Genomic DNA, 26,816 nt, shown 5'->3' with positions numbered 1-26,816 from the left:
CACTTACCCATCATTACAACTGGTTTCTTTCCAGTAAACTCCTAAGGAAACCTCTAATTACCCTATTACGGCAACCTGTATTTAGCTTCATTTAACCCAAATCAAATAAGGAATTTAAAACTGCATTAAAGCTTACTTAAGTACATTTAAAAATGATTCAAAAACTCTTTACAGTTTTTATTATTTTTGTTTTCCTTTAATGATTTCTCTGCAAATTTAATCCTATCCGTACAGTTTAAGTTACCATCTCTACTCTATTTGTTTCCTTCTTAGGATTTTTCTTTAATTAAAGACATACTTATTGAAATTTAAATCATTTCTTCTAGTGTGTAAGCAATTTTATCAGGTCATACCCTAAAAATGTCAAATGTTTATATTTTTGACCATATAATATTTACAACAGAAACATCTTAGTAACAAAAGCTTTGTGCCCTTTTCTATGGTACATGTTGAAAAGAGACATTTCATGAACATCAACATTTTTTCCTAAATATACTGAAAAGATCAAGAACATAATGACATTATATTTTACTGGAATTTACAGAAATAGTATGACATAATGTAACAATGTAAAATTTTATCTAGCTTATTATTTTCCCATTGGATAATATCATCCCTAGTTTTGCCCTAATATTATTCAGAATAACCATTCATGATAAGTATCCACAAAAAACACTTCAATGGAAGACTATCCATATCTAATTGAGCATACATAATTTTCTCCCCCTTTTTATAGCATAAAAGATTTAATTTAAAGGAGAATGAAATATGTATTTTGTCCACTATAAATACATCAATCTCAGATTCTGAGGAACATGAGCATTTAAAGAACATGAAGTTTCTTCTGAAATGTTCTATAAGCAATACTAAAAGTTAGATTTTCCCCCAAAGAGACACTTATAATATACTTTCATTGAGAGGAATTTTAAATACTGAAAAAAAATGTTTAAATAAAAAATAAAGGGAAATGCATAAAATTCCATTCAGATTTAAAATGTTAGGTATCACATAGTAAACTTCTGTTGTAGGATCCACTAGGAAATATAGGTGTTGCGGATGAAGAAAGGGGCATTTAAGATTATCTCCATTTCATAAATGAAGCAATGGAATCTTACAGGGCTTCCATCCCCTGGACTTAGCTAAGTATAGAAGCAATATTTAAAACAATATTTGTCTAGTTCTATAGCTTGTGGTTTGAAACAACACATACTTCCCACCATTGACTGTACATGTAGAAATTTTACTGTAATAATTTATTTAAAAATCTTATGCATCATATTTTATAACTATATTATTTTATTACTAAGAGATATTAAATGGTTAGCTAATAACTTCATGTAACATTTCATACATCAGAATGACTAACAGGAATTCAAAATAAACAATCAAAAATCTTTATAGGACTACACAGTCTAACCAGTGTGTCAGGACACAATGCTGGGTCATAGGCAGAGGATGAACAAGGAAACAGTCCTGGAAGTATGCTACTGCCTAGGATTTACCTTTTGTTTCTGCATGATAGAGCAATGTAGAGAACTGGAATTGGAAAGACCAGTTTGGTAGGAGGGGCACTCAGAGGATTTGGGAAACAGACTACCAACTGGAGTAGAAGAATATTAATATTTTAATAAACCATGTACCCATACAAAAAGCATGTTGAATATTTATCATCCGGGTTATAGGTGTGCTAAGATACTGATACTCTCAGCCATTGGTGTGGTCAAGTCCAGCCTGGGTAGCCAGTTGCTTAATCTGCCTTCACACCCACCTGTGGTGGGTGTGTGGAGAGGAGGAGTAGTCTCTCCACACAGGTAGCCTAGGTTACCTGCTAGGTTAGCACAGGTTACTTCACTGAGCCATAGTAACATTTTTCTGTGTCTCTGCTAATGTCATAATCTGTAAAGAACCTTTCTAAGTCAAAGTTGAGATGGGTCACCCACTATTTTATACAATCATTATTTTTTAGCTAAATTAAGTAATATGCCTTATTATACTTACCTGTGTTTGTAGTATCTTTGTTATTGTTGCTATTAACCAGAATACAGGCAATTGAGGCAAGAAACTTGGGCTCTAAGTTTGGTTTCCGTAAGATACTATGTGAATATAGAATATAATTTTAATTTCTTTAAAGTTACATGTTGCCTAGAGGCACCTGGCTGGTTGGGTGTTTGAGCAATCCATTCTTGGTTTAGGTTCAGGTCCTGATCTCAGAGCAAAGAGACTGAACCCTGAGGCAGGTCTGCCTCAGTGGGAGTCTGCTGGAGGTTCTTCCCCTCCCTCTACCCACTCCCATGCTGCCCCTCATGCACACACACTGTCTCTCTGTCTCAGATAAATAAATAAATGTTTAAAAAATAAACTACATATTGCCTCATCAGTAAAGAATGGGGTTATAAGGGATTTTTTATCCAAGTAACAATTGTGTGTTTTTGTTAATTTTTATACCTGAAATCAGAAATTTACATGTTTGGAAAACAGGGTTAATTGTAAAAGAAGAATTTGAAGCAAGTTTTGAAACTCTTAAAATCTCTTCAGGTGAGGTGGGCTGTTATTTGAGAAACAGATTAATCAAGGAATCTAGATGTTGGAGTCAAACATATCTCAAGTTTGTATTTAAGTTTTTTTGTTTTTGTTTTTTCTAAAGATTATTTATTTATTTATTTATTTGAGAGAGAGACAGAGATAGCTGAGAGAGAGCATGAGAAGGAGGGAGGGACAGAGGGAGAAGCACATTCCCAGCCGATCAGAGAGTCCACGATGGGGGTGGAGGGGTCCTGATCCCAGGACTCTGGCATCATGACCTGAGCCAAAAGCAGACTGTTAACCCACTGAGCCACCAATGCCCCGATTTTAAGTTTTAACATGTTCCCAGAGCAAATCATTTCATCTATATAAGCTTCAATTTCCTTAGAAATGAATTGGATGAAAACAGTTCATAGGGGCCATTGGCCATTGACTGAGCAAACCACCGTGGCCTCTCCTGGCACAGTCCTGCTGGACAACCTGTCTCATGCTCCCCAGCAAGGCAGCTCAATTATCTGTGCCCCAGAGTCAGGAAGCCAGTCAGCTCATCCGGACTGCACAAACCACAGGAATGTCAGCTGGGATAGCCTCTGTTAGCCTGTGAGGTTGGTGGTGTGAACGTTATAGGTCAACCCTGGCACCCGCTCCCATAATGCAGTGCATGGTGCGTCATTGAGGAAAGAAAATCATGGCTGCAGCGTAGCTCTAAAATTCACTTCTCAGCAGGAGAATGCGTCCACTGTTCTGATGGCCCTACCTTTCCGGGTTAGTAATGAACAATGTCAGGGTACACAGCACATATTTCTGTGGCTTAGGAAATCAGAGTCTAGATTAACAGTTTGCCAGTATATTTTCATACAGTTGAAGAGAGGGAGGAAATTTTTTGAAAATTATAATAGGTGATTAGCTGTCACTTGTCTGAGGTCTGTTTTGAGACAAACTAACCTCTTTGTAATGCTAAAGCAAGGTCACTAGATTAAAAAACAAAACAGAAAGCAAAATGGGCTATGTTCTCTTTTAAGCTGCCCCAGCCATGCTGGAAGCAGTTGTTTGAGAGTGGATTCTTTTGTAAAAAGGTAGCATCAAGTCACTGTGAACATTTCTGTTAACCTATGCCTTTGTAAAGCCCTAACCTCCGAAAGTACATTTGAGAACAAATTCTATCTGCAGTGGCATTAATTATAAAATGAGGATCATTAGATAAATCAGTTAACTGAAAAAGCATTTTTCATGAAGTCGCCAGTGGATAAACTGTTGCAATCCCACTATGCAAACTATGGGCTGTTTTATTTAACTACACTTTGAGTGAATCCTCATGTTCAAGTTCCATGAGCAACGTTGGACTGAGTATGGGATTCCAGGACAACTACAGAAAAGTATTTCAGGAAAAAAACCTCTGTCACATCTACATGTTAACTATTGAAGTTCTGCAGGAGTTCATCAGGGGAAGCAACCTCAATACTCAGACACCTTGAATATCTCAGAGTTACCTTGTACTTGGCAATCAGGCATTTAGCTGGATCTCTTTTCCTCCAAATTTGGGCAGACACTATATAGCTATATTTGAATCCTCCCAAATGTGTTGGCAAAGCCAACAGAGCCCAGGCAGGAGACTCTTCTGGGCAATAGACATATAAAGCTTTTCCTCGCAGTACATGGAAAATCAAAGATTTTTTTCAGCTATAACACAAGATTCTCTGCAATGATGTGCACAGTTAGCATCTCTTCATGGACCTTTATTCCCCATGTAAGATCACAAATTGATTATTGAAGGATCACTGAATACTATCAATGAAATTGAAATATAAGATTTGGAAGTTGTGGAATTCTCCAGTATTAATTGGCAACTTCATAACTGTATACCCTCCAGATGTTTTAAATGTCATTCCAAATGAACTTCTTTTTTTTGTTAACTGCCTCACACACCTCACTTATTCTTTGGGTTAAGTGCTTCTTTGGAAGAAGTTTTGATAAAGATGACATGGTACACAAGGAGATATATGGTAAATTGCTAGAGTCCTTTTAACTTGGATCCAAGATGACAAACATTTTTATCCAACATGCAGCTCAAGTTTTCAATTCCTATATTCAGTGCCACCTAGCTGCTCCAGATGGTACAGGAAATTTGACTCTAAATGGCTTCTTGTGAGGAAGAAGAAATAAGAAAACATCAGGAGGATGATGAAGACCAACTTTCAGATCAGCTGTGTGGGAATCCTAGGAAGAACTGCTGCAGAACACTGGCCTACTGGCAATGTAGACATGGTCCAAAGAAACCCCGTAGAGCAAATATAATCTATTGACAATTCCCAGAGAATGCATAAATTATTTAAAGATTTTAAACATCACACTGCACTCCCACCCCCCAATCCCAGCACACTGAAACAAATGGACAGAAACATACTCATAATTGTATTTCTTGGCTTATACATTTGGAGCCCAGGCACCACAGCATAGAGAAATTATGGAAAATATGGTATGAAACATTCTTTGACCCAAATCAATAAAAACTTAGAACAACCACTTTTCAAATGCCTTTTGTTAACCTTGATTGCTCATAAAGCAATGTTTCAGTGTTTAATGTGTCAAATAAGAAGTCACAACTCCTATTTAAAAAAACAAAACAAATACATACCTAAAAGTTTATGTAAATATTAAAGCAGTATATTTAGCACAACTGTTACAGTTCCTGGCACATAACTCTCACCAGATACTGCTTTATTGTAAAAGTTGTGACCTTTATTGGGAGTGGATCACTCATATCCATGCTGGAATCCCCCTGTCACTTTTGTTAGTTAAGAAAAGAGCTAAATGTAAGAATGGTAAATGAAAATATCTCAACTAAATGGTGGACCTAGAGATATAGAGGTCTTACTGTGCCTCATTTCACAAAGCCTTCGTAAATGCCTTGAGTCTGCAAGCGGAGGCTGATTTAGCCTTCAAATGTGAATAGTTACATAAAAAATTAAACTAGCTAAACCAGACTATATAAACTCTTAAGAGGAGATGTAATAGCTTAGAATTATCACTTGACATATTTTATTACCTCTTTCCATTCCCGGTAAGTAATTACTCCATTGTAATGTTAAAATTCAGACTTATAAATGCTGTTTATAAGACTATAGTTTTTTTTTTTTTCTTTTTTCCTTTCTGTAATCTCTCTTCTTTGTCTTGGCAGTCAGTTCAGTCTCTCACCATGAAAAAGAGACAGACGTCAGCGGTATGTGGTGAAACAAGATTTAAGAAATAGAATACTCTCTAAAATAAGATAGTTTTAATGTTAATTACTCATAATTACTCAAACTTTTCATTGAAATTCATCCAGTGAACTAAAGAATAGTTGGCTTGAAATTAGACAGTGTTTGAAAGTGTTCTATCTTACAAAATATATGGTTATGTGTATGTACTGTATAGATTAGACAGGCTATCCCTAAATTTTACCAATACAATTTAGCTAAAAAGTGCTAAACTGATTTTCTCATTATAAATGCATACCTAGGTTGTCAGAAGCCACTATGCTGCCCTTCTTTGCTGAGTTACATGAAATTAGCAAAATTGATTTGCTGAAACATTGTACAGATATTCTTCAAAGTCTTCAAGTTGGAGGGGGATGGTTTCAGAGATATGAACACAATTATTACATGGATTTTAAGCTCCAACACTTACTAGGTATGTGAACTTGGATAAGATAAACTCTCTGAACCTCAAATTCCACGTTTTAAAAATAGAGAATAAATTTACTGTATAAAGATATTATGTAGATTACATTAGATGATTTCAGTCCCTCTTACACAGAACCTAGTAATTAGTAGACACTGGATATTTCCTTCTCCTATTCTATTGTTGAGGAGACTAGTGAGTAAATCTGTGTCTAAGAGTGGAGAGATTTAGGGGCTTGTAAGGGTGGATATTATTACTATTACAGTGTTGATTATATTCTTGATGGCAATTGAAGACATTAACCACAGGTATCAGCTATTCCTGAAGTGTAAAATGGGTGGGGTACTTAGTTTACATGTTCAGTTACTTTGTTTAATTTTATAGACTGAATTAAAGTTTGGTACCCATGTGCATCACCCAAATAAATAAGAGATTGATTTAATTTGGAATGCTAATTATTCCTTTAATTGAGAAATATTTTTAGCTTAGATTTATTTAAGTATCCAAACTCATATGAATTTGCTAGTTGAGTTAGCTCCTTCTAAGGACCTGTAGTCCCATATGTAAGGAAGCAGCATTCCCTGTTCTCGATAATTCTAAAAAAATCAGTATCTATTTCTATTTTTTTTTAAATCAGGGATTTAAAAAAGTATTACCTTACCAAAGAGTTAGATAGTGTCCAGTAGTATCATGACCTTTTATATTCATTGAAGTTATACAATTCCATTTCTAAATCAGTATCTTAGAAGATGGGATTTGAAAGTCACTTTTATCTTTTCTGAAAAACACCAGCAATCTATGACTATGGATAATTTATGTTGTCTATGAATAGTTTTCTCCTTCCTGTTGCTGAGTAACATTTCATTATGATGTATCCCCCATTTGTTTACCCATTTCCCAGGTGGCAAAAATTTGGGTAGTCTCCAGCTATTAGTAAATTGAATAAACCTGTTTGATACACACAGCTGGAATGCATACCTAATTATATGTTTAACTTCATAAGAAACTACACATTATTTTTCATAATGGTTATCCTTTTATATATTGACCAACTATATATGAGATTTCAAATACAAATTCTTTTCCAGCACTTCATACTTGGTATTGTCATTTTTCCCCCTCCTTATTCTAATGGTTATGTAGTAGCATCTTAGTATTGTAATTTATTTCCCTAATGACTAATCACATTGAGCATCTTTTTATATGATTATTTGTCATGTTTAACTTCCCTGGTGAAGCTTCTTTTCAGAACTTCTGGCAATTAAAAAAAAATTATTGTTGAGTTTTGAGAGTTCTCTATATGTTCTAGATACAAGTTAGTTATGAGATATGTGCTTTGCAAATATAGATACTTTCCAATATGGTGGTTCGTCTTATAATTTTTCAACCATACAATGGTGTGAAAATGATTTGCATTCAGTGGAATCTGTACCTCAAGTTTTGAACTTCAATCTTTTACAGGGCCAGCTTTCTGTGGTACAATACTCTCTTGTGATGTTGGATAGCAGCTTTGAACCACAGCTTCCAGTCAAACATGTAATCATGAGGGTAAATAAGGATACACTTGGTATTCTGAATCCATACGACCATTCTGTTTTTCACATTCAGTACAGTATTCACTAAGTTACATGAGATATTCAACACTTTATTTTAAAATAGGCTTTGTAATAAATGATTTTGTCATATAAGATAGGCTAGGCTTAAACTGTGATGTTCAGTAGATTATGTGTATTAAATGAATTTCCAATGTCATAGTCAAAGAAGATCTCTATTTCTTCCTAGTCTGTGTTTTAATATTTCAATTCTCAGAATTTTTAACAGGAGTTTCTCAATTTTTATTTTATTTTTATCATTCTTCAGCTATTGTACTAAAAACATTTTGCCTAGTCCAGTGTTACAAAAATTTCCAGTTTGTTTTTTGTTAAAAGTTTTATAAATTTATATTCTACATTTATGTTTACAATCTTATTTGAATTAATTTTGTACAAAGTTTGAGGTGTAAGTTTGAGATATGGGTTGAGTTTCTTTTTTATTTTCTTTTTTCCTTTTTTTTTTTGGTATATGAAAGTTCAACTGTTCCAGGATTGTTTTTTTAAAGACTATCTTTGTCTGTAGAAATTCTTTTGTTTTCTTATCAGAAATCAATTGACCATTTTCATGCAGATCAAATGAAAGGAAGAGGGAAAGAGTGGGTGAGGGAGAGAAAGAGAGATAGAAAGGAAAGATGGGAAAGAGGGAGGGAGGAAAGAAGGAAGGAAGGAATCAGTGTTGAGAATATATATGTGATTAAATTAATTGTCTGCATTAGGACTTTTGAAATTAATTCTAGTGTACATTATTTTATACTCTTGAGAAGGTACACAAAATAATGAAAATAAATAAGTTGAAGTAGGATTACAAATTTAAGCAGGTAATTTGACAAATGCAACCTGTCTTGCACATGTAGATAACTGAAGGTAAATTGGGCAATTCAATTGTGTTGTCTCTTGTGCAACTGTCTATCTTAAATAAAAGATAAATTGTACTTTCAAGTTTATAAAAATGTCCTAGGTCTCAATTTTACTGAAAGGTAGACTTTAGTGCATTACTTCAAATATATTACACTTTGTAAAATATCTCTTCTAAATATGTAAAATGGCAAATGTGTTACATACTTTATATACCATTTCAGGTCTCCCTGCATGTTTTTTTTTTTTTTTTCTCCTGATCTTTGACTCCTTAACTGAAAACTAAGGTAAATAAGGCTTAAATATTGTTCTCAGACCAAGTCTGGTTAGCATAATTCATTTCACAAGTAACTACTAAGTGCCTACCACTCTTATAGGTTCCTAAGATACATCAGTGAACAATACAGAGCAAAAAATACAAAAATATGTACCTTTATGGCTCTTTTATTATAACAAGGAAAATAGACAATAAAACATTAACACAATAAAAGAAAAATGATATTGTATTTAAGTTGATAAGCATAACAGAAAGAAATAAGGCAGAATAAGGGTGTCCATAATGTAAAGGTGGCAATTTAAACTGTAAAGTTTACTTGACAAGCATGGTTTTAGCACAGATTTGAAGAGCATGGTATAGTTACAAGAGAATGTTCCAGGACAAAGAAAAAATCAGTGTGAAATCTGAAACACAAGAGCCCACCACCACAGTATAAGAAGGTCAGGATAACATGTAGAATGAACAAGGGGGAGGACATAAAAAAGGAGACAAGATCATAAAAAAACTTGAGGGCAAGTATAAGGCCTTTGTTACTTACTTGAGTTAAAATGGAAGCTATCGCAGAGTTTTGACTAGAGATGTGACATTCTGATGTCTGTTTTAAATGGCTGCAGTGTTGAAAGCAGACTGAAAAACAATACAAGTAGAAGCAGGGGACAGTTATGTAAGCCCATATGGCTAGAGAACCATACAGGGTCATGGTTCTCAGGCTGGAGAAGTCAAGGAAAGCTTCCTGATGGAAGTTATCTTTGATATTATGATAATTATGATAATTATGATAATTCATTGATGCTTATTTGCTAGAAAATAATTTTCAGAGGACTGTGTTCAATAAGACAAATGAGGTTATTAAGCCTTTAGTGGGCTTACAAAAATAGAGAGCTTGAATTATCTTGATCCTGAGAGTAATAAAAGAAATTAATACCAGGAGCCTATCCTTTCAGAGAAGTCAGACACCATGGTCAAGAACTTTGTGTGAGTTTGTGCACTTTGTAATTTGTTTATTTACTTTCCACCATTATTATTCAGAACCCTAAAATCAGCTAATTTCAGCCATATTTCTTATCCTTGGGTACTGAAAAAAAAAATACAGTGAAAAAAAATACAGTGGTCCATGAATAACCAAGTCAGGCATGTGTTGAGCTGAGGCAGTCAGTACTACCTTTCTCAATGCCACCTCTGAATCTTTACTTCTCTAGTCTTACGTTTAAAAAAAAAAAGCTGTGGGGGGGTGCACCTGGGTGGCTCAGTGGGTTGAGCTTCTGCCTTCGGCTCAGATCATCATCTTAGGGTTCTGGGATGGAGCCCCACATCGGGCTCTCTGCTCAGCGGAGAGCCTGCTTCCCCCTCTCTCTCTTCTCTCTGCCTGCCTCTCTGCCTAGTTGTGATCTCTCTCTCTGTCAAATAAATTAATTAATTAAATAGTAAAAAAAATCACATTTTTAAAGCTCATCTCTGTTACTCTATTTCACTCATATCTATCCTCCCAATCAGATTTTTCCCATAATAATTCCATTTATCTTTTAGATTCCTATTCTTTCCTCGATTCTACTACCATAACTTCCATGATTGTCATTAATGTTAATTGCCAAGTAATCTCTGTTTCTCCTCCTTCTTGACACATGTTAACATTGCATGCAAGGCCCCCTGATGTAACAGAAGAGTTATGAGCAGAAGTGATCTCTGTCACTTCCTAGTCAGAGAATTTAATGGCTAATTTGTGATTCTCCAGAGTATTCCTTCTTACTGGTACAGCAACAAGCAATAATTGAGATAATGGTTACTGCTTCAGCCTAGATTCCTAAATGGTTATGAAAGATTTAACACAGAAGCAGACTTGTCAAGGACTCGTTGTATGAATGAAATGTCAGCCTTTGTTGTTTAAGCCACTGAGATACAGGTCTCTTGATAATGCACAGTAAGTTAGCCTATTCAGCCATTGAGTAATGTAGAAATTGTTATATAATGTACAAAAGAAGAATTAACATATGTAGTAGTGGTTTATGAGCTGACTACAGGTGGTAAGAAATTGTTATGCTAAGCTGAAAAGATGGCAGTCCATACTATATAGTGGTAAAATAGTTACATTTTTACCTGCTATAATTCTATGATAGGAAATGTATTTTGTGAACGCATAGATCTAGAAAAGAGTTTGGTAAACAAAATGCTAATGTGTGCTGGCTATAGTTGACAAATTACTATGAGAAAGAGATGATCTCAAAAATTTTTGTATAGTAGCAAACAACCACCTGCTAAACCATTATAGTTAGAACGTGAGAAGGAAATAAACTTTTATTATTTGAATTCACTGAGATACTGAGGTTGTTGGCTACCTCAGTTTATCTTAGCCTATTCTGACAGGCATACTTGACAAATTTAATGTCTAATTAGATAATCCATTCAGCACACTTGTCTTCATTCTCATGGCCATACACTGCTCTTTTTTATAAACTATATTTGTATTATGTAGGAAATCTTAAATTTTATATTTGTTTTCCTGCTAAACACAGCATTATTGTTTGTAAGTGTTACTTTTCTAAATAATCTTTTTTTTTTCTCCCTCATTTTGTAGAATCTTTTTTTTTTTTTAAGTGTTGTAGAATTCTGTGCTATCAATAAATTTGTCCTTTGATTCTGCTGAGTTATTTAGTCTGTTATTTCCCTGAGATTCACAGCTGGTCTATCACTGAAACATAAAAGCTTCCAATTTTGGCCCTTGTAAAAGTCTTTATTGTTTTAATCATTCACATTTCTCTGTCTCCTGTTCCCTATCCCCACCAACATGACAGTGACAAAGGTGAAAGCCCTATGATCCTGGAAAATATTAAAATTAAACAACTCCCTCCCACATACACCTTTGTTTTCCAGAAATGAATTACAGCAAGGACTCATTCTTTCCCATGGGATTTAAGTAAGACTCAAGAATACTTCACTGGTTAACCTATGAGAAGGCTAGCGACAGGCTCTACAAATTGCCATTCTTTGCCTCATAAATGACCAGTTACATTGTTTGAACTCACTAACTAATCAAATAAGATACCTGCTGACTTGACTTGACCAAACTTCAGTTAAGATTCTTTCCTTCTTCCTGGTTCCTGAGCTTTGACCCCTGGCTTCCCATCCTGAGACAGCATACAACCCCTTCTCAACAGCCCCTCCAGAACATAAGTTTACCTCAGGGAAAAAACATTCCCTAATCAATTATATGATTGTATTACCTTTTTATCCCACTTACCTATCCTCATATTTTTTTTTTTTAAGATTTTATTTATTTGACAGACAGAGATCACAAGTAGGCAGAGAGGCAGGCAGAGAGAGAGAGAGAGAGGAGGAAACAGGTTCCCTGCTGAGCAGAGAGCCTGATGCCAGACTCAATCCCAGAACCCTGGGATCATAACCAGAGCCGAAGGCAGAGGCTTAACCCACTGAGCCACCCAGGCGCCCCCCCCCCCCATATTTTTCTAATCTTATTCAACAACTTCCCTCCACCATTTAAAAAAGCTCTTTTGGAGGGGAGGAGTCAAGATGGCGGAGAAGTAGCAGGCTGAGACTACCTCAGCTAGCAGGAGATCAGCTAGAGAGCTTATCTAAAGATTGCAAACACCTGCAAATCCATCAGCAGATCGAAGAGAAGAAGAACAGCAATTCTAGAAACAGAAAAACAACCACTTTCTGAAAGGTAGGACTGGCGGAGAAGTGAATCCAAAGCGACGGGAAGATAGACCCTGGGGGGAGGGGCCGGCTCCCGGCAAGCGGCGGAGCAGCGGAGCACAAAATCAGGACTTTTAAAAGTCTGTTCCGCTGAGGGACATCGCTCCGGAGGCTAAACCGGGGCGAAGCCCACGCGGGGTCGGCGTGACCTCAGGTCCTGCGGGGTCACAGAAGGATCAGGGGTGTCTGAGTGTCGCAGAGCTTCCGGATATTGGAACGGGAAAGCCGGCTGCAGAGACAGAGCCGACAGTAAGCTCGCAGCTGGGAATTGCCTTGAACCGGTCGCAAGCTTGGTGAGCTCGGAGCGCGGCCGGAGGTTGGGCAGACGCGAGTTACTGGGAGCTGTTCGCTGAGGGCGCACAGGGGAGTGGGGCCCCGGGCTCTCGGCTCCTCCGGGCCGGAGACCAGGAGGCCGCCATTTGTATTCCCGTCCTCCGGAACTCTACGGAAAGCGCTCAGGGAACAAAAGCTCCTGAAAGCAAAGCCGAGCAGATCACTCAGTCCGGCCCTTGGTAAGGGCGGTGTAATTCCGCCTGGGGCAAAGACACTTGAGAATCACTACACCAGGCCCCTCCCCCAGAAGATCAACAAGAAATCCAGGCAAGACCAAGTTCACCTACCAAGGAGTGCAGTTTCAATACCAAGGAGAGAGCAGCAGAATTCCAGAGGAGGAGAAAACAAACCATGGAACTCATGGCTTTCTGCCTGTGATTTTTTAGTCTTGCAGTTAATTTAATTTTTTTTCTTTTTCATTTTTTTTCTCTTCTTCTGCTAAAATTTTTTATAACTTTTAACCTTTTCTTTTTTAACGTTTTTTAACTAGATTATCTAATATATATCTTTTCTTTTTTATACTTTTGTTTATTCATTTTCTTTTTTTTTAATTCTTTTTTTTTCTTTTTTTTCTTTCTTTCTTTTTTGAACCGCTTTTTATCCCCAAGTCAGAAGAGATCCTAATCTCTTCAATCTTTTTTATCTTAATTCTTTTTTAAATTCTTGATTGAATTTTTAATTCAATCTCTTTTTTTTTAATTCTTTTTTTTTCTTTCTTTCTTTTTGAACCTCTTTTTATCCCCAAATCAGAAGAGATCCCAATCAGAAGAGATTGGGAGATCCCAATCAGAAGAGATTGGGAGATCCCAGTCAAAGGAGATCCCAATCAGAGGAGATCCCTCACCCAATCGTGAGGGGGGAGAAATCCCCCCTCACGATTTGGGATCTCTTCTGATTTGGTTAAAGCATATTTTCCTGGGATTGTTGCCACCTTTTAGTATTTTACTTGCACCTTCATATACTCTTAGCTGGACAAAATGACAAGGCGGAAAAATTCACAACAAAAAAAAAGAACAAGAGGCAGTACCGAAGGCTAGGGACCTAATCAATACAGACATTGGTAATATGTCAGATCTAGAGTTCAAAATGACAATTCTCAAGGTTATAGCCGGGCTTGAAAAAGGCATGGAAGATATTAGAGAAACCCTCTCCAGAGATATAAAAGCCCTTTCTGGAGAAATAAAAGAACTAAAATCTAAACAAGTTGAAATCAAAAAAGCTATTAATGAAGTTCAATCAAAAATGGAGGCTCTCACTGCTAGGATAAATGAGGCAGAAGAAAGAATTAGCAATATAGAAGACCAAATGACAGAGAATAAAGAAGCTGAGCAAAAGAGGGACAAACAGCTACTGGACCATGAGGGGAGAATTCGAGAGATAAGTGACACCATAAGACAAAACAACATTAGAATAATTGGGATTCCAGAAGAAGAAGAAAGAGAGAGGGGAGCAGAAGGTATACTGGAGAGAATTATTGGGGAGAATTTCCCCAATATGGCAAAGGGAACGAGCATCAAAATTCAGGAGGTTCAGAGAACGCCCCTCAAAATCAATAAGAATAGGCCCACACCCCGTCACCTAATAGTAAAATTTACAAGCCTTAGTGACAAAGAGAAAATCCTGAAAGCAGCCCGGGAAAAGAAGTCTGTAACATACAATGGTAAAAGTATTAGATTGGCAGCTGACTTATCCACAGGGACCTGGCAGGCCAGAAAGAGCTGGCATGACATTTTCAGAGCACTAAACGAGAAAAACATGCAGCCAAGAATACTATATCCAGCTAGGCTATCATTGAAAATAGAAGGAGAGATTAAAAGCTTCCAGGACAAACAAAAACTGAAAGAATTTGCAAACACCAAACCAGCTCTACAGGAAATACTGAAAGGGGTCCTCTAAGCAAAGAGAGAGCCTACAAGTGGTAGATCAGAAAGGAACAGAGACAATATACAGTAACAGTCACCTTACAGGCAATACAATGGCACTAAAATCATATCTCTCAATAGTTACCCTGAATGTTAATGGGCTAAATGCCCCAATCAAAAGACACAGGGTATCAGAATGGATAAAAAAACAAAACCCATCTATATGTTGCCTCCAAGAAACTCATTTTAAACCCGAAGACACCTCCAGACTTAAAGTGAGGGGGTGGAAAAGAATTTACCATGCTAATGGACATCAGAAAAAAGCAGGAGTGGCAATCCTTATATCAGATCAATTAGATTTTAAGCCAAAGACTATAATAAGAGATGAGGAAGGACACTATATCATACTCAAAGGGTCTGTCCAACAAGAAGATCTAACAATTTTAAATATCTATGCCCCCAACGTGGGCGCAGCCAACTATATAAACCAATTAATAACAAAATCAAAGAAACACATCAACATTAATACAATAATAGTAGGGGACTTTAACACTCCCCTCACTGAAATGGACAGATCATCCAAGCAAAAGATCAACAGGGAAATAAAGGCCTTAAATGATACACTGGATGAGATGGACATCACAGATATATTCAGAACATTTCATCCCAAAGCAACAGAATACACATTCTTCTCTAGTGCACATGGAACATTCTCCAGAATAGATCACATCCTCGGTCCTAAATCAGGACTCAACCGGTATCAAAAGATTGGGATCATTCCCTGCATATTTTCAGACCACAATGCTCTGAAGCTAGAACTCAACCACAAGAGGAAGTTTGGAAAGAACACAAATACATGGAGACTAAACAGCATCCTTCTAAAGAATGAGTGGGTCAACCGGGAAATTAAAGAAGAATTGAAAAAAATCATGGAAACAAATGATAATGAAAATACAACGGTTCAAAATCTGTGGGACACAACAAAGGCAGTCCTGAGAGGAAAATATATAGCGGTACAAGCTTTTCTCAAGAAACAAGAAAGGTCTCAGGTACACAACCTAACCCTACACCTAAAGGAGCTGGAGAAAGAACAAGAAAGAAACCCTAAGCCCAGCAGGAGAAGAGAAATCATAAAGATCAGAGCAGAAATCAATGAAATAGAAACCAAAAAAACAATAGAACAAATCAACGAAACTAGGAGCTGGTTCTTTGAAAGAATTAATAAAATTGATAAACCCTTGGCCAGACTTATCAAAAAGAAAAGAGAAAGGACCCAAATAAATAAAATCATGAACGAAAGAGGAGAGATCACAACTAACACCAAAGAAATACAAACTATTATAAGAACATACTATGAGCAACTCTACGCCAACAAATTTGACAATCTGGAAGAAATGGATGCATTCCTAGAAACATATAAACTACCAAAATTGAACCAGGAAGAAATAGAAAGCCTGAACAGACCCATAACCAGTAAGGAGATTGAAACAGTCATTAAAAATCTCCAAACAAACAAAAGCCCAGGGCCAGATGGCTTCCCGGGGGAATTCTACCAAACATTTAAAGAACTAATTCCTATTCTCCTGAAAATGTTCCAAAAAATAGAAATGGAAGGAAAACTTCCAAACTCATTTTATGAGGCCAGCATCACCTTGATCCCAAAACCAGACAAGGATCCCATCAAAAAAGAGAGCTATAGACCAATATCCTTGATGAACACAGACGCGAAAATTCTCACCAAAATACTAGCCAATAGGATTCAACAGTACATTAAAAGGATTATTCACCACGACCAAGTGGGATTTATCCCAGGGCTGCAAGGTTGGTTCAACATCCGCAAATCAGTCAATGTGATACAACACATCAATAAAAGAAAGAACAAGAACCATATGATACTCTCAATAGATGCTGAAAAAGCATTTGACAAAGTACAGCATCCCTTCCTGATCAAAACCCTTCAAAGTGTAGGGATAGAGGGCACATACCTCAATATCATCAAAGCCATCTATGAAAAACCCACTGCAAATATCATTCTCAATGGAGAAAAACTGAAAGCTTTTCCACTAAGGTCAGGAACACGGCAGGGATGTCCATTATCACCACTGCTATTCAACATAGTACTAGAAGTCCTAGCCTCAGCAATCAGACAACAAAAGGAAATTAAAGGAATCCAAATCGGCAAAGAAGAAGTCAAATTATCACTCTTCGCAGATGATATGATACTCTATGTGGAAAACCCAAAAGACTCCACTCCAAAACTGCTAGAACTTATACAGGAATTCAGTAAAGTGTCAGGATATAAGATCAATGCACAGAAATCAGTTGCATTTCTCTACACCAACAACAAGACAGAAGAAAGAGAAATTAAGGAGTCAATCCCATTTACAATTGCACCCCAAACCATAAGATACCTAGGAATAAACCTAACCAAAGAGGCTAAGAATCTATACTCAGAAAACTATAAAGTACTCATGAAAGAAATTGAGGAAGACACAAAGAAATGGAAAAATGTTCCATGCTCCTGGATTGGAAGAATAAATATTGTGAAAATGTCTATGCTACCTAAAGCAATCTACACATTTAATGCAATTCCTATCAAAGTACCATCCATATTTTTCAAAGAAATGGAACAAATAATTTTAAAATTTATATGGAACCAGAAAAGACCTCGAATAGCCAAAGGGATATTGAAAAACAAAGCCAAAGTTGGTGGCATCACAATTCCGGACTTCAAGCTTTATTACAAAGCTGTCATCATCAAGACAGCATGGTACTGGCATAAAAACAGACACATAGACCAATGGAACAGAATAGAGAGCCCAGAAATAGACCCTCAACTCTATGGTCAACTAATCTTCGACAAAGCAGGAAAGAATGTCCAATGGAAAAAAGACAGCCTCTTCAATAAATGGTTTTGGGAAAATTGGACAGCCACGTGCAGAAAAATGAAATTGGACCATTTCCTTACACCACACACAAAAATAGATTCAAAATGGATTAAAGACCTCAATGTGAGAAAGGAATCCATCAAAATCCTTGAGGAGAACACAGGCAGCAACCTCTTCGACCTCAGCCGCAGCAACATCTTCCTAGGAACATCGCCAAAGGCAAGGGAAGCAAGGATAAAAATGAACTTTTGGGATTTCATCAAAATCAAAAGCTTTTGCACAGCAAAGGAAACAGTTAACAAAACCAAAAGACAACTGACAGAATGGGAGAAGATATTTGCAAACGACATATCAGATAAAGGACTAGTGTCCAAAATCTATAAAGAACTTAACAAACTCAACACCCAAAGAACAAATAATCCAATCAAGAAATGGGCAGAGGACATGAACAGACGTTTCTGCAAAGAAGACATCCAGATGGCCAACAGACACATGAAAAAGTGCTCCATATCACTCGGCATCAGGGAAATACAAATCAAAACCACAATGAGATATCACCTCACACCAGTCAGAATGGCTAAAATCAACAAGTCAGGAAATGACAGATGCTGGAGAGGATGCGGAGAAAGGGGAACCCTCCTACACTGTTGGTGGGAATGCAAGCTGGTGCAACCACTCTGGAAAACAGTATGGAGGTTCCTCAAAATGTTGAAAATAGAACTGCCCTATGACCCAGCAATTGCACTACTGGGAATTTACCCTAAAGATACAAATGTAGTGATCCAAAGGGGCACGTGCACCCGAATGTTTATAGCAGCAATGTCCACAATAGCCAAACTATGGAAAGAACCTTGATGTCCATCAACAGATGAATGGATAAAGAAGATGTGGTATATATACACAATGGAATACTATGCAGCCATCAAAAGAAATGAAATCTTGCCATTTGCGACAACATGGATGGAACTAGAGCGTATCATGCTTAGCGAAATAAGTCAAGCGGAGAAAGACAAATATCATATGATCTCCCTGATATGAGGGAGTGGTGATGCAACTTTGGGGGTTAAGTGGGTAGGGGAAGAATCCATGAAACAAGATGGGATAGGGAGGGAGACAAACCATAAGTGACTCTTAATCTCACGAAACAAACTGTGGGTTGCTGGGGGGAGGGGGGTTGGGAGAAGGGGGGCAGGGTTATGGACATTGGGGAGGGTATGTGCTTTTGGGTAAATTGGAAGGGGAGATGAACCATGAGAGACTATGGACTCTGAAAAACAACCTGAGGGGTTTGAAGTGGCGGGGGGGGTGGGAGGTTGGGGTACCAGGTGGTGGGTATTATAGAGGGCACAGCTTGCATGGAGCACTGGGTGTGGTGAAAAAATAATGAATACTGTTTTTCTGAAAATAAATAAATTGGGAAAAATAAATAAATAAATAAATAAAATTAAAAAAAAAAAAAAGCTCTTTTGGCCTTCCCTTTGAGGTACTTGCAAATCTCATTGTCAGTGTGTTCTCCCTATTGCAATGGTTTTCTTCTCCCTTGCACTAATCCTTTCAAATAATCTTTTTTTATTTATACACAAATTAATTTTCTGACACCAAATACACTTTTTGACAAACAAAACTATCAGTCTCTTAAGTGTTAGTTCACATATCAAGGTAATGTAAACATCACCAAAAATAAAATTAAAGGAATTCTAATGAGAAATTTAGATTCTCAAATTTAGCATGCCCTGTGCTTGCAGAGATTCTCTGATATTAGCCCTGTTTAGCTTGGCATCTGCAACTTTTGATAATGCTTTTTTAAAATTCTTTGATCCAGGGGGTTCCTGGGTGGCTCAGTCGGTTAAGTCTCTGCTTTTAGCTTAAGTCATGATCTCAGAGTCCTGGGATCAAGCCCCATGTCCAGCTCTCTGCTCAGTGAAGAGCCTGCTTCCCTCTCTCTCTGCCTGTCTCTCTGCCTACTTGTGATCTCTCTGTCAAATAAATAAATAAAATCTTTTTAAAAATTTTTTAAAAAATAAATTATTTGATCCAGATCCATTGCCTTTCCCTTTCCTCAGTTGCACAACCCTATAAATAGTATTTGCCTGTAGAATTTTGTAAGTACTATTGTATATGCTAGAAATGTTGCCCCACACTCTTTACCCATTTATTTTTCCTTGTCAGATTAAACACTTGGTTTGGAAGTCAGTTCTTCTAAGAACCCTTCCTCAACCCCCTAAATCTGTTTGCAGTCCCTTTTTTATGCCACCTTGTTACAAAATACTTCTCCCATCAGCCCCTGTATTGAAATTGTACCTTACTTGATGGGTGGAATGGTTATTTCTTTCAGGGGGAAAATCACTAAAGAGAATGGTGATAATAGTGCATTTTGCAAAGCCTTAGTTATTCAATCTGGAGTACCCTTATAAGGAATACAGTAGAAAAGTCCAGAGTGCTTTGACATTATCAGTCTGGTCAACTTCTATGTGCCCCAATAATAAGTGTTCAAGATAAGCCCCATTTCCTATGGATTTCCTCCTAATCTCCTGGGGAGAATACAATTGATTCTAATAACATTTTACACAGGCAACAAAGTACAAATCTATATCAAGGGGAAAAAGCTTCTAAAGGCAATCACATTTGAAAGATGTTACCTATTACCAGGCAGACAATAAAGAAATCTTTTTATATTATTATGCAGAGTAGTTAGAACCCTATTGAATGTTCCTGAATAGGATCTTGATTTTAACTTTGAACAGAGAAGTCCCATTGAAATGTTTGATTCAAACAAGAGATCCCTTTACTTCAAAGGTGAATTCAAGCAATACAGAAGGTTACAGTGCTTTTTCACCAACCTCTTCTCTCTTTTTAAATGAATCTTTTTCTCAACAAAACTTCAAAATGTTGACAATCTTCAAATCTTGGTCCTAAGCTCTGTTCTATCTGCATTATTTCCTAATGAGATCTAATTCAAAACCATGTATTTTAGTAGATATTCATACTTTTACATTTTAAAAAAGTTACCTGATATTTCTGTTTAAGTTTGATAAATTTAATAAACATTGAGGGATGAATGTGTTTAAATCAAAATAGTATTCATATCCTCAATACCTCTCTTTTCTAGTCATTTACATAAAGAAAAATAGCACTAATAGCCCCATTGCACAAATCAAAAATCTTTGAGCAGAAATATACTAAAAAATTTGGATCTGAGACTTTTATATCTGGGGGTTAGTCTTCTTAGGAAATATGTAAAATTATTATACAAAAGTTAAATAAGAAAGATAGCATTCGCTTGTAATAATAAAGTAATTACCACAAAACCAAATTTATATAAATTTATGGATACTATAAACACCATTGCAAAATGTCATTTCATCAGGGCAAGATGCATCAGATACAGATATATTCAAATAATTTTGGGTCCCCAAAACAAGGGATGTTGGACTCAGATGTAAACATTCTGTATAGTACTGAGAGATTAAATATACAAAAGGATAATTGTCAGACTATATATATAAAACATACACATATACATATATGTATATACAGTTATGTGTATGTGTGTGTGTGTGTATATATATATATATATATATATAAATAGTAGTCAGACTACTATCCCTAGCAACCAGTCCAAGAAGCTGACCAATAACTCTTATATTATTTGGCCCCAAACAACTGGGTCTTGATTTATAACTGACAGCTCCTCTAATTTTTACAGACAACTATGCATAACTAATCACATAGAATCACATAAAATGCCCTACTTCTATTTTGTTTCTCTGTGCTAACGGACTTCAATCAGAGCATACCTGGAGTCTTCTCTTTATCTCACTATAATGCTTTCCCACCCCATGCCTTCAAGTCTCTGTTACCATGAGCACGCTATGAAGGCACACACACATACACTGTCAGTTTTATTCAGTCATAAAACAAGATTAGCATAATTATAAAGCAGGTTCAGGATTCTAAACTCAGTGACATTTAACTATGTTTTTAAATTTTGCTTCTTACGTGTCACCCAAAGCAAAGCTCAAGAGATATTCTACAACACAAACAAGATAGAATAAGGGGTAGTAAGTCAATGAACTAAATATGAAGTCAATCTATGAGAGCACATAGTTGAAATAAGGCCTCAGACTGGTCCGGGTCAGCTCTTGGCATTTACTGCTTATTATGTTCAAACAGTGGAGGATCTCTGTTCTGTTCAGAGGTCAAGTGGGCAAAGCCTTCAGTGGCAGCTGTGTCTTTAAGATGTGGTCAAACATGAAAGTGTCCGTGTCAAGACAGTTTGTTCTAAAAATCCTCCCTTTATTAAGGGAGGACTTGCAGATCTCCTGTTGCCGCTGGTTATCAGTTGTGAGTATGTCATCAGCTGATGCTGATTTCAGAGATATCTGATCTTATCTTCTTGGTTGCTTGCCTTCCTGCTTTTGACGTAAATTACTACTTGACATGAGTGACTTCCTCTTACTTTCCATAGTGGCTGACTCCCATGTTACAGCAACCTCTGAATAAACAGCCCATGCTTGTTCTCATTTAAGTGGTCTGTGTTTATTTCTATAGTACGGCTATGTGTTTGTTCCCTGAAATCACAGGAATTCTTTTAAATAATCCAATTTCACATGATTCTAATATAAAATAAGTTAAATTTTTAGAATCATTCATTGCAATACCACGAATATTTCTGTTAGGTGAAAATTTCACCTTGAGTTATTCATATACATCTTCACATTTTTCTTTTGATTGGGAGACTTTTCCATTGACTACCTTCTGATTCTGCTCATCTTAAACCTGTTTTGTTTTGTTTTGTTTTTCACAAGTTTATACCTCCTAGGCACAACATGGCACAATACTAGGTGACTTAGGACAGTGAGAGACAGAACATTCCTAGAAGATTTTTCTACCTGAGGACAGCCATTGATAAACATATTTATAAGTAAGCATTAGTCTATCTCCAAACTAAATATATTTTCATTAATTTTTCTCCAAGCTGGATTGCCCACCATAAAAACGGCCTATCATCATTCTAATATCATTAAACACAAGAGAAAATTTGATAGCAAAAAAATAAACTAGAGAGTAGAAATTGATGGTAGATTTAACATGCTATTGTTAAAATATCTTGTTTTTTTGCAAATGTTATGCAACTTATAGACACATTCCTCCCCAAACCTTGGAACATACCCATGAAGAAAGGACCCAAGGTTTAAACTTCATTACATTCACAGTAAATACATCTCTGATATGCCATAATCATCTTTAATTTTTGCCTGTCTTTCCTCTACTCCCACACAATCATGAAGGTTTATCTGTCAAAGAAGATAGATCCACATATATCAAAATGAAAAGTTCAGACTAACATACCTTTCGGCAAAAAACTGGAAATAGTTTTCTGGGAAGAGTGAGAAGGCAAAACCTGAAGTAGTGCATTAGCCTAGAATTGAACTGAGAACTAGAAGTAAAGGATTTCTGTAGCAGATTTTACCCCTAAACTCAAACGGTTTATATATCCATCTTACAGATTAAATGTTGGGTTTTCTCTTTGTGGTGTTCTTTTCGTCTTTTAATACCAAGTGTTCAATGAAGCCATGATAACTATGTAACTTGTGCCTTGGAGAATTAAGGGATAGCTCTATATCCTCCCTGAGGAGAGGTTAATGAAAGGCATTATGGTATTTCTTGCCACACTCTTATAAAGCCAGCACATTTGGGCACTCTACCTATACCTTGAAGAATTAACTAAAACCTATGGAAGGGTGTTCTGTGGTGTTGAGGCAAAAAAGAACAGGAGATGCAGCGGGAAAAAAAAAAACAAACAAATAATGAAACAGAAAATGACAGGAGAGACACAGAACATAGCAGGAGAGGAGTTGAGAAAATGTTTTCCCTGATGGAATATTTTATGGAGTTTTCTAGAGAAACAAGAAATCAATATCAATGGGAAATGCCAATTCATAATTACAGAATTAGCTAAGCTTATTATTGGTAAAAGAAATCATTATACATGTATGTAGGTAGTCCTTATGTAACTAAAAATTCATAATGGATTTTCAATACTGTTTATCTGGAACTAAACCTAGTATCAAACTTGAACAAGCAGTCAAATAAAGCAACTTAATTTGCATCAGTAGACACATTAAGCTTGCTTTGATACCCTGTTTTATATAACTCTTTATCAGTACCTCCTATGGTTGCCTCTACAGCAAATTTACTTGACTGTATATATGATTAGTCATATTCTTCAACATTCCTCAGTGAGGTTAGGTTAAGATTAATTTCCCACACTTTACTATACTCTACCACGATGACCAGCAGTGCTTGGGAACTTATTAAAAATGCAATTTTGGGGGTCCCATCTCAGATATACTATATCAAAATTCTGGGAGTGGGGCTCAGAAATCAGAGATTTGCCAGGACTTGAGTGATTACGCCACTTGTATGTCTTGTTTACCATAACTGGTCAGCCAGAGGTATTCAACTGTTATCTTTTTTACTATATCATTTAAATAAATATCACAGTGCAACCAACATGGTTTTTCCAACATGACAATCTAATCATGTCACTAACCCAAGGGCTCAAAACATAAATTACAATCTTCACATGAGGTTACACTCCATTGTCATTAATGCAATAATTTGTGGAAACAAAGATAGGATTTTGAAATAAAGAGACAATTTATCCTTTTTGTTTTAAATTAACTAAAAAAAAAACACATTTGGCAAAAGATTTCCTATATTATTCTTGGTTTATATTTAATATTATTAAACAAATATATATTCATTATAGTCCCATATTCACTTAGGGACTACCTACATTCATACTTTAAATATTTTGAAATTGAAGTCGTTCTTGGTTCTCAAAAGAACTAAAATATCAAATTATGTGGCATTATAAACCAGTATATATCTAAGTGTAATCATCCAATAATGAAGCAGAAAACATGGGAGGGGCACCTGGGTGGCTCAGTGGGTTAAACCTCTACCTTTGGCTCAGGTCACAATCCCAGCAGCCCCGCATTGGGCGCTCTGCTTGGCGGAGAGCCTGCTTCCCTTTCTCTCTCTGCCTGCCTCTCTGCCTACTTGTGATCTCTCTCTCTGTGTCAAATATATAAATACAATCTTAAAAAAAAAAGAAAGAAAGAAAGAAAAGAAAACATATGGGCATACGTTATGGAGAGAAAGGAAGACCTTTCTGAGATAAATTATTGTTGCATATCACAAGAGTTAATAGCTTCAATTTACATTATCACTATCTAGTGGAAGGTTTACTATAATATGTTTAACAATAATGGTTCCTCTGCACAAATTTCCTTTTGAAAAGCAAACCTTTGTTCCAGACCTCAAATAATTCAAACAGGTAAGTTGTTTAAAAAAAAAAAGAACAGAAAACCGTCCAATATATATTTAATTTGATATTCAGAAGGAAAATGAGAGAATGTAACAGTGACAATATATGAAAATATATTGACTGAACATAACCCAAAGCTGAAGACACCAATCCACAAATTCCAGAATTTCATCAAAATTCTAGGAAGGATTAAAAAAAAATCTAGGCATAGATGCAATATAATAAGAATGCAGACCATCAGACAAACAAAACAAAATACAGTCAATAGCAATAATTAGAGAAAGTGAATTGCCTTTAAAGGAGCAACCACCAAACCCAGCAGTTACCTACTCAACAACAGCTGAAGCCAGAAGACCCCTTCTAAAGGGGTTAGATATAAAGATCTTAACCTACAAATCTATAGCAAGGAAAATACAGTTTCAGAAAAGAAACGATTGTTTGCCATTGGCAGAATCTCACAAAAGGTATACGATACTGGCTGAAAAGTCTGATATGAAGAAAGAAATAAAGACCTGTCTTAAACTGTTCAGGCTACTATAACAAACTATCATAGACTTGGTAGCTTAAACAGCAAACATTTATTTCTTACAGTTCTGGAGGCTGGAAAGTCCTAGATCGAGTACCTGGTAGATTTGGGATCTGGTGAGAACATACTGCCTGGTTTATCGATGTCTCTTCTTCCTGTACCCTCACATAGAGGAGGAAGCAAGAAGGTCTCTTTTATAAGGACAATAATCCCATTCTTGAGGGGTCTATCCTATGACTTAATCACTTCTCAAAGGCACCACTTCTTAATACTATCAACCTGGGGGTGAGAATTTTAACATGACTGTTGGGGGACACAAACATTTAGTCCATAATATTCAGCCTTTATTCTTAGAATTCAAGCAATGTATTGGATCTCCTGCAAAAGCTTCCAGCTTCAGATTTATATAAAGAAGATGGTAGTTATCCTCCAAAGAACCTGATTTTTTTATTCTGAGACTAGCTCAACAGCCTAAACTCCCACTGCCTTTGTCTAATTGACATCAGCACTCTTGATGCATTTTTTAGCTCTGAGCCAACATGCCCACCAATTTATGACTCCTAAGTTTGACTTCCAATGATCAGGTACAGAATGCTGTTTACCTTTAGGAAAGTACTTAGATTCTTCTGTATATTGTATATTCCTTCCTCTCTTGTAATTTATTTCCTGATCACCTAATCACCTCCCAAATATCCTTAACACCTAATACCATCATACCAAGGGTTAAGATTTTAACATAAGAATTAGGGAAAAGGTACAAACATTCCATTTATAACAAAGCCAAAGAAAGTTACATGTGTACAGCTAAGTCTCTCAAGCTCAGATTTTACAGAACAATATAAAATAAATTTCACGGGGCATAGTAAAAGAAGTTGGAATTCATATATTAAAAAATAATGGTATATAATTTCAAAGAAATCTTGGTTTGTGTGGAATACTCTGAGATATTTGTGTTCAAAGAACACTTTATTAACCATAAGTGAAAACATAAGTATACATGCTAAACTTTTAGAACCACAAATTGATAAAGAAATACAAGAGGATAAAAAATTAAGATAATGTAAAAGGTAAGTGGAGTAAATAGGGAAAGCAGAATAGCATTACATGCTTAAGTCCAAATGCATGCCAATATAATAAATACACATGGAATTTTATCATTCAAAAATTTTTCAAAGGAGAAAATCAAAACCAACAAAAAGTTACTACTATTAAGAAATACATAAGACCAGAAAATACTAAAAGTGTGAAAGTAA

At 36.2% G+C, this 26,816-nt stretch overlaps 1 pseudogene; it reads left to right on the top strand.

Moving 5' to 3' along the window:
• Positions 1-2,913: 2,913 nt before the first annotated feature.
• LOC122890254 lies at positions 2,914-4,818 on the top strand (annotated as a pseudogene).
• The last annotated feature ends 21,998 nt before the right edge of the window (positions 4,819-26,816 follow it).

This window comes from Neovison vison, chromosome 11 (assembly GCF_020171115.1).
Source record: "Neovison vison isolate M4711 chromosome 11, ASM_NN_V1, whole genome shotgun sequence".
In the NCBI taxonomy this organism is placed as follows: domain Eukaryota; kingdom Metazoa; phylum Chordata; class Mammalia; order Carnivora; family Mustelidae; genus Neogale; species Neogale vison.
The sequence above is the reverse complement of the archived record's forward strand: the minus strand, read 5'-3'. Positions and strand labels throughout refer to the sequence as shown.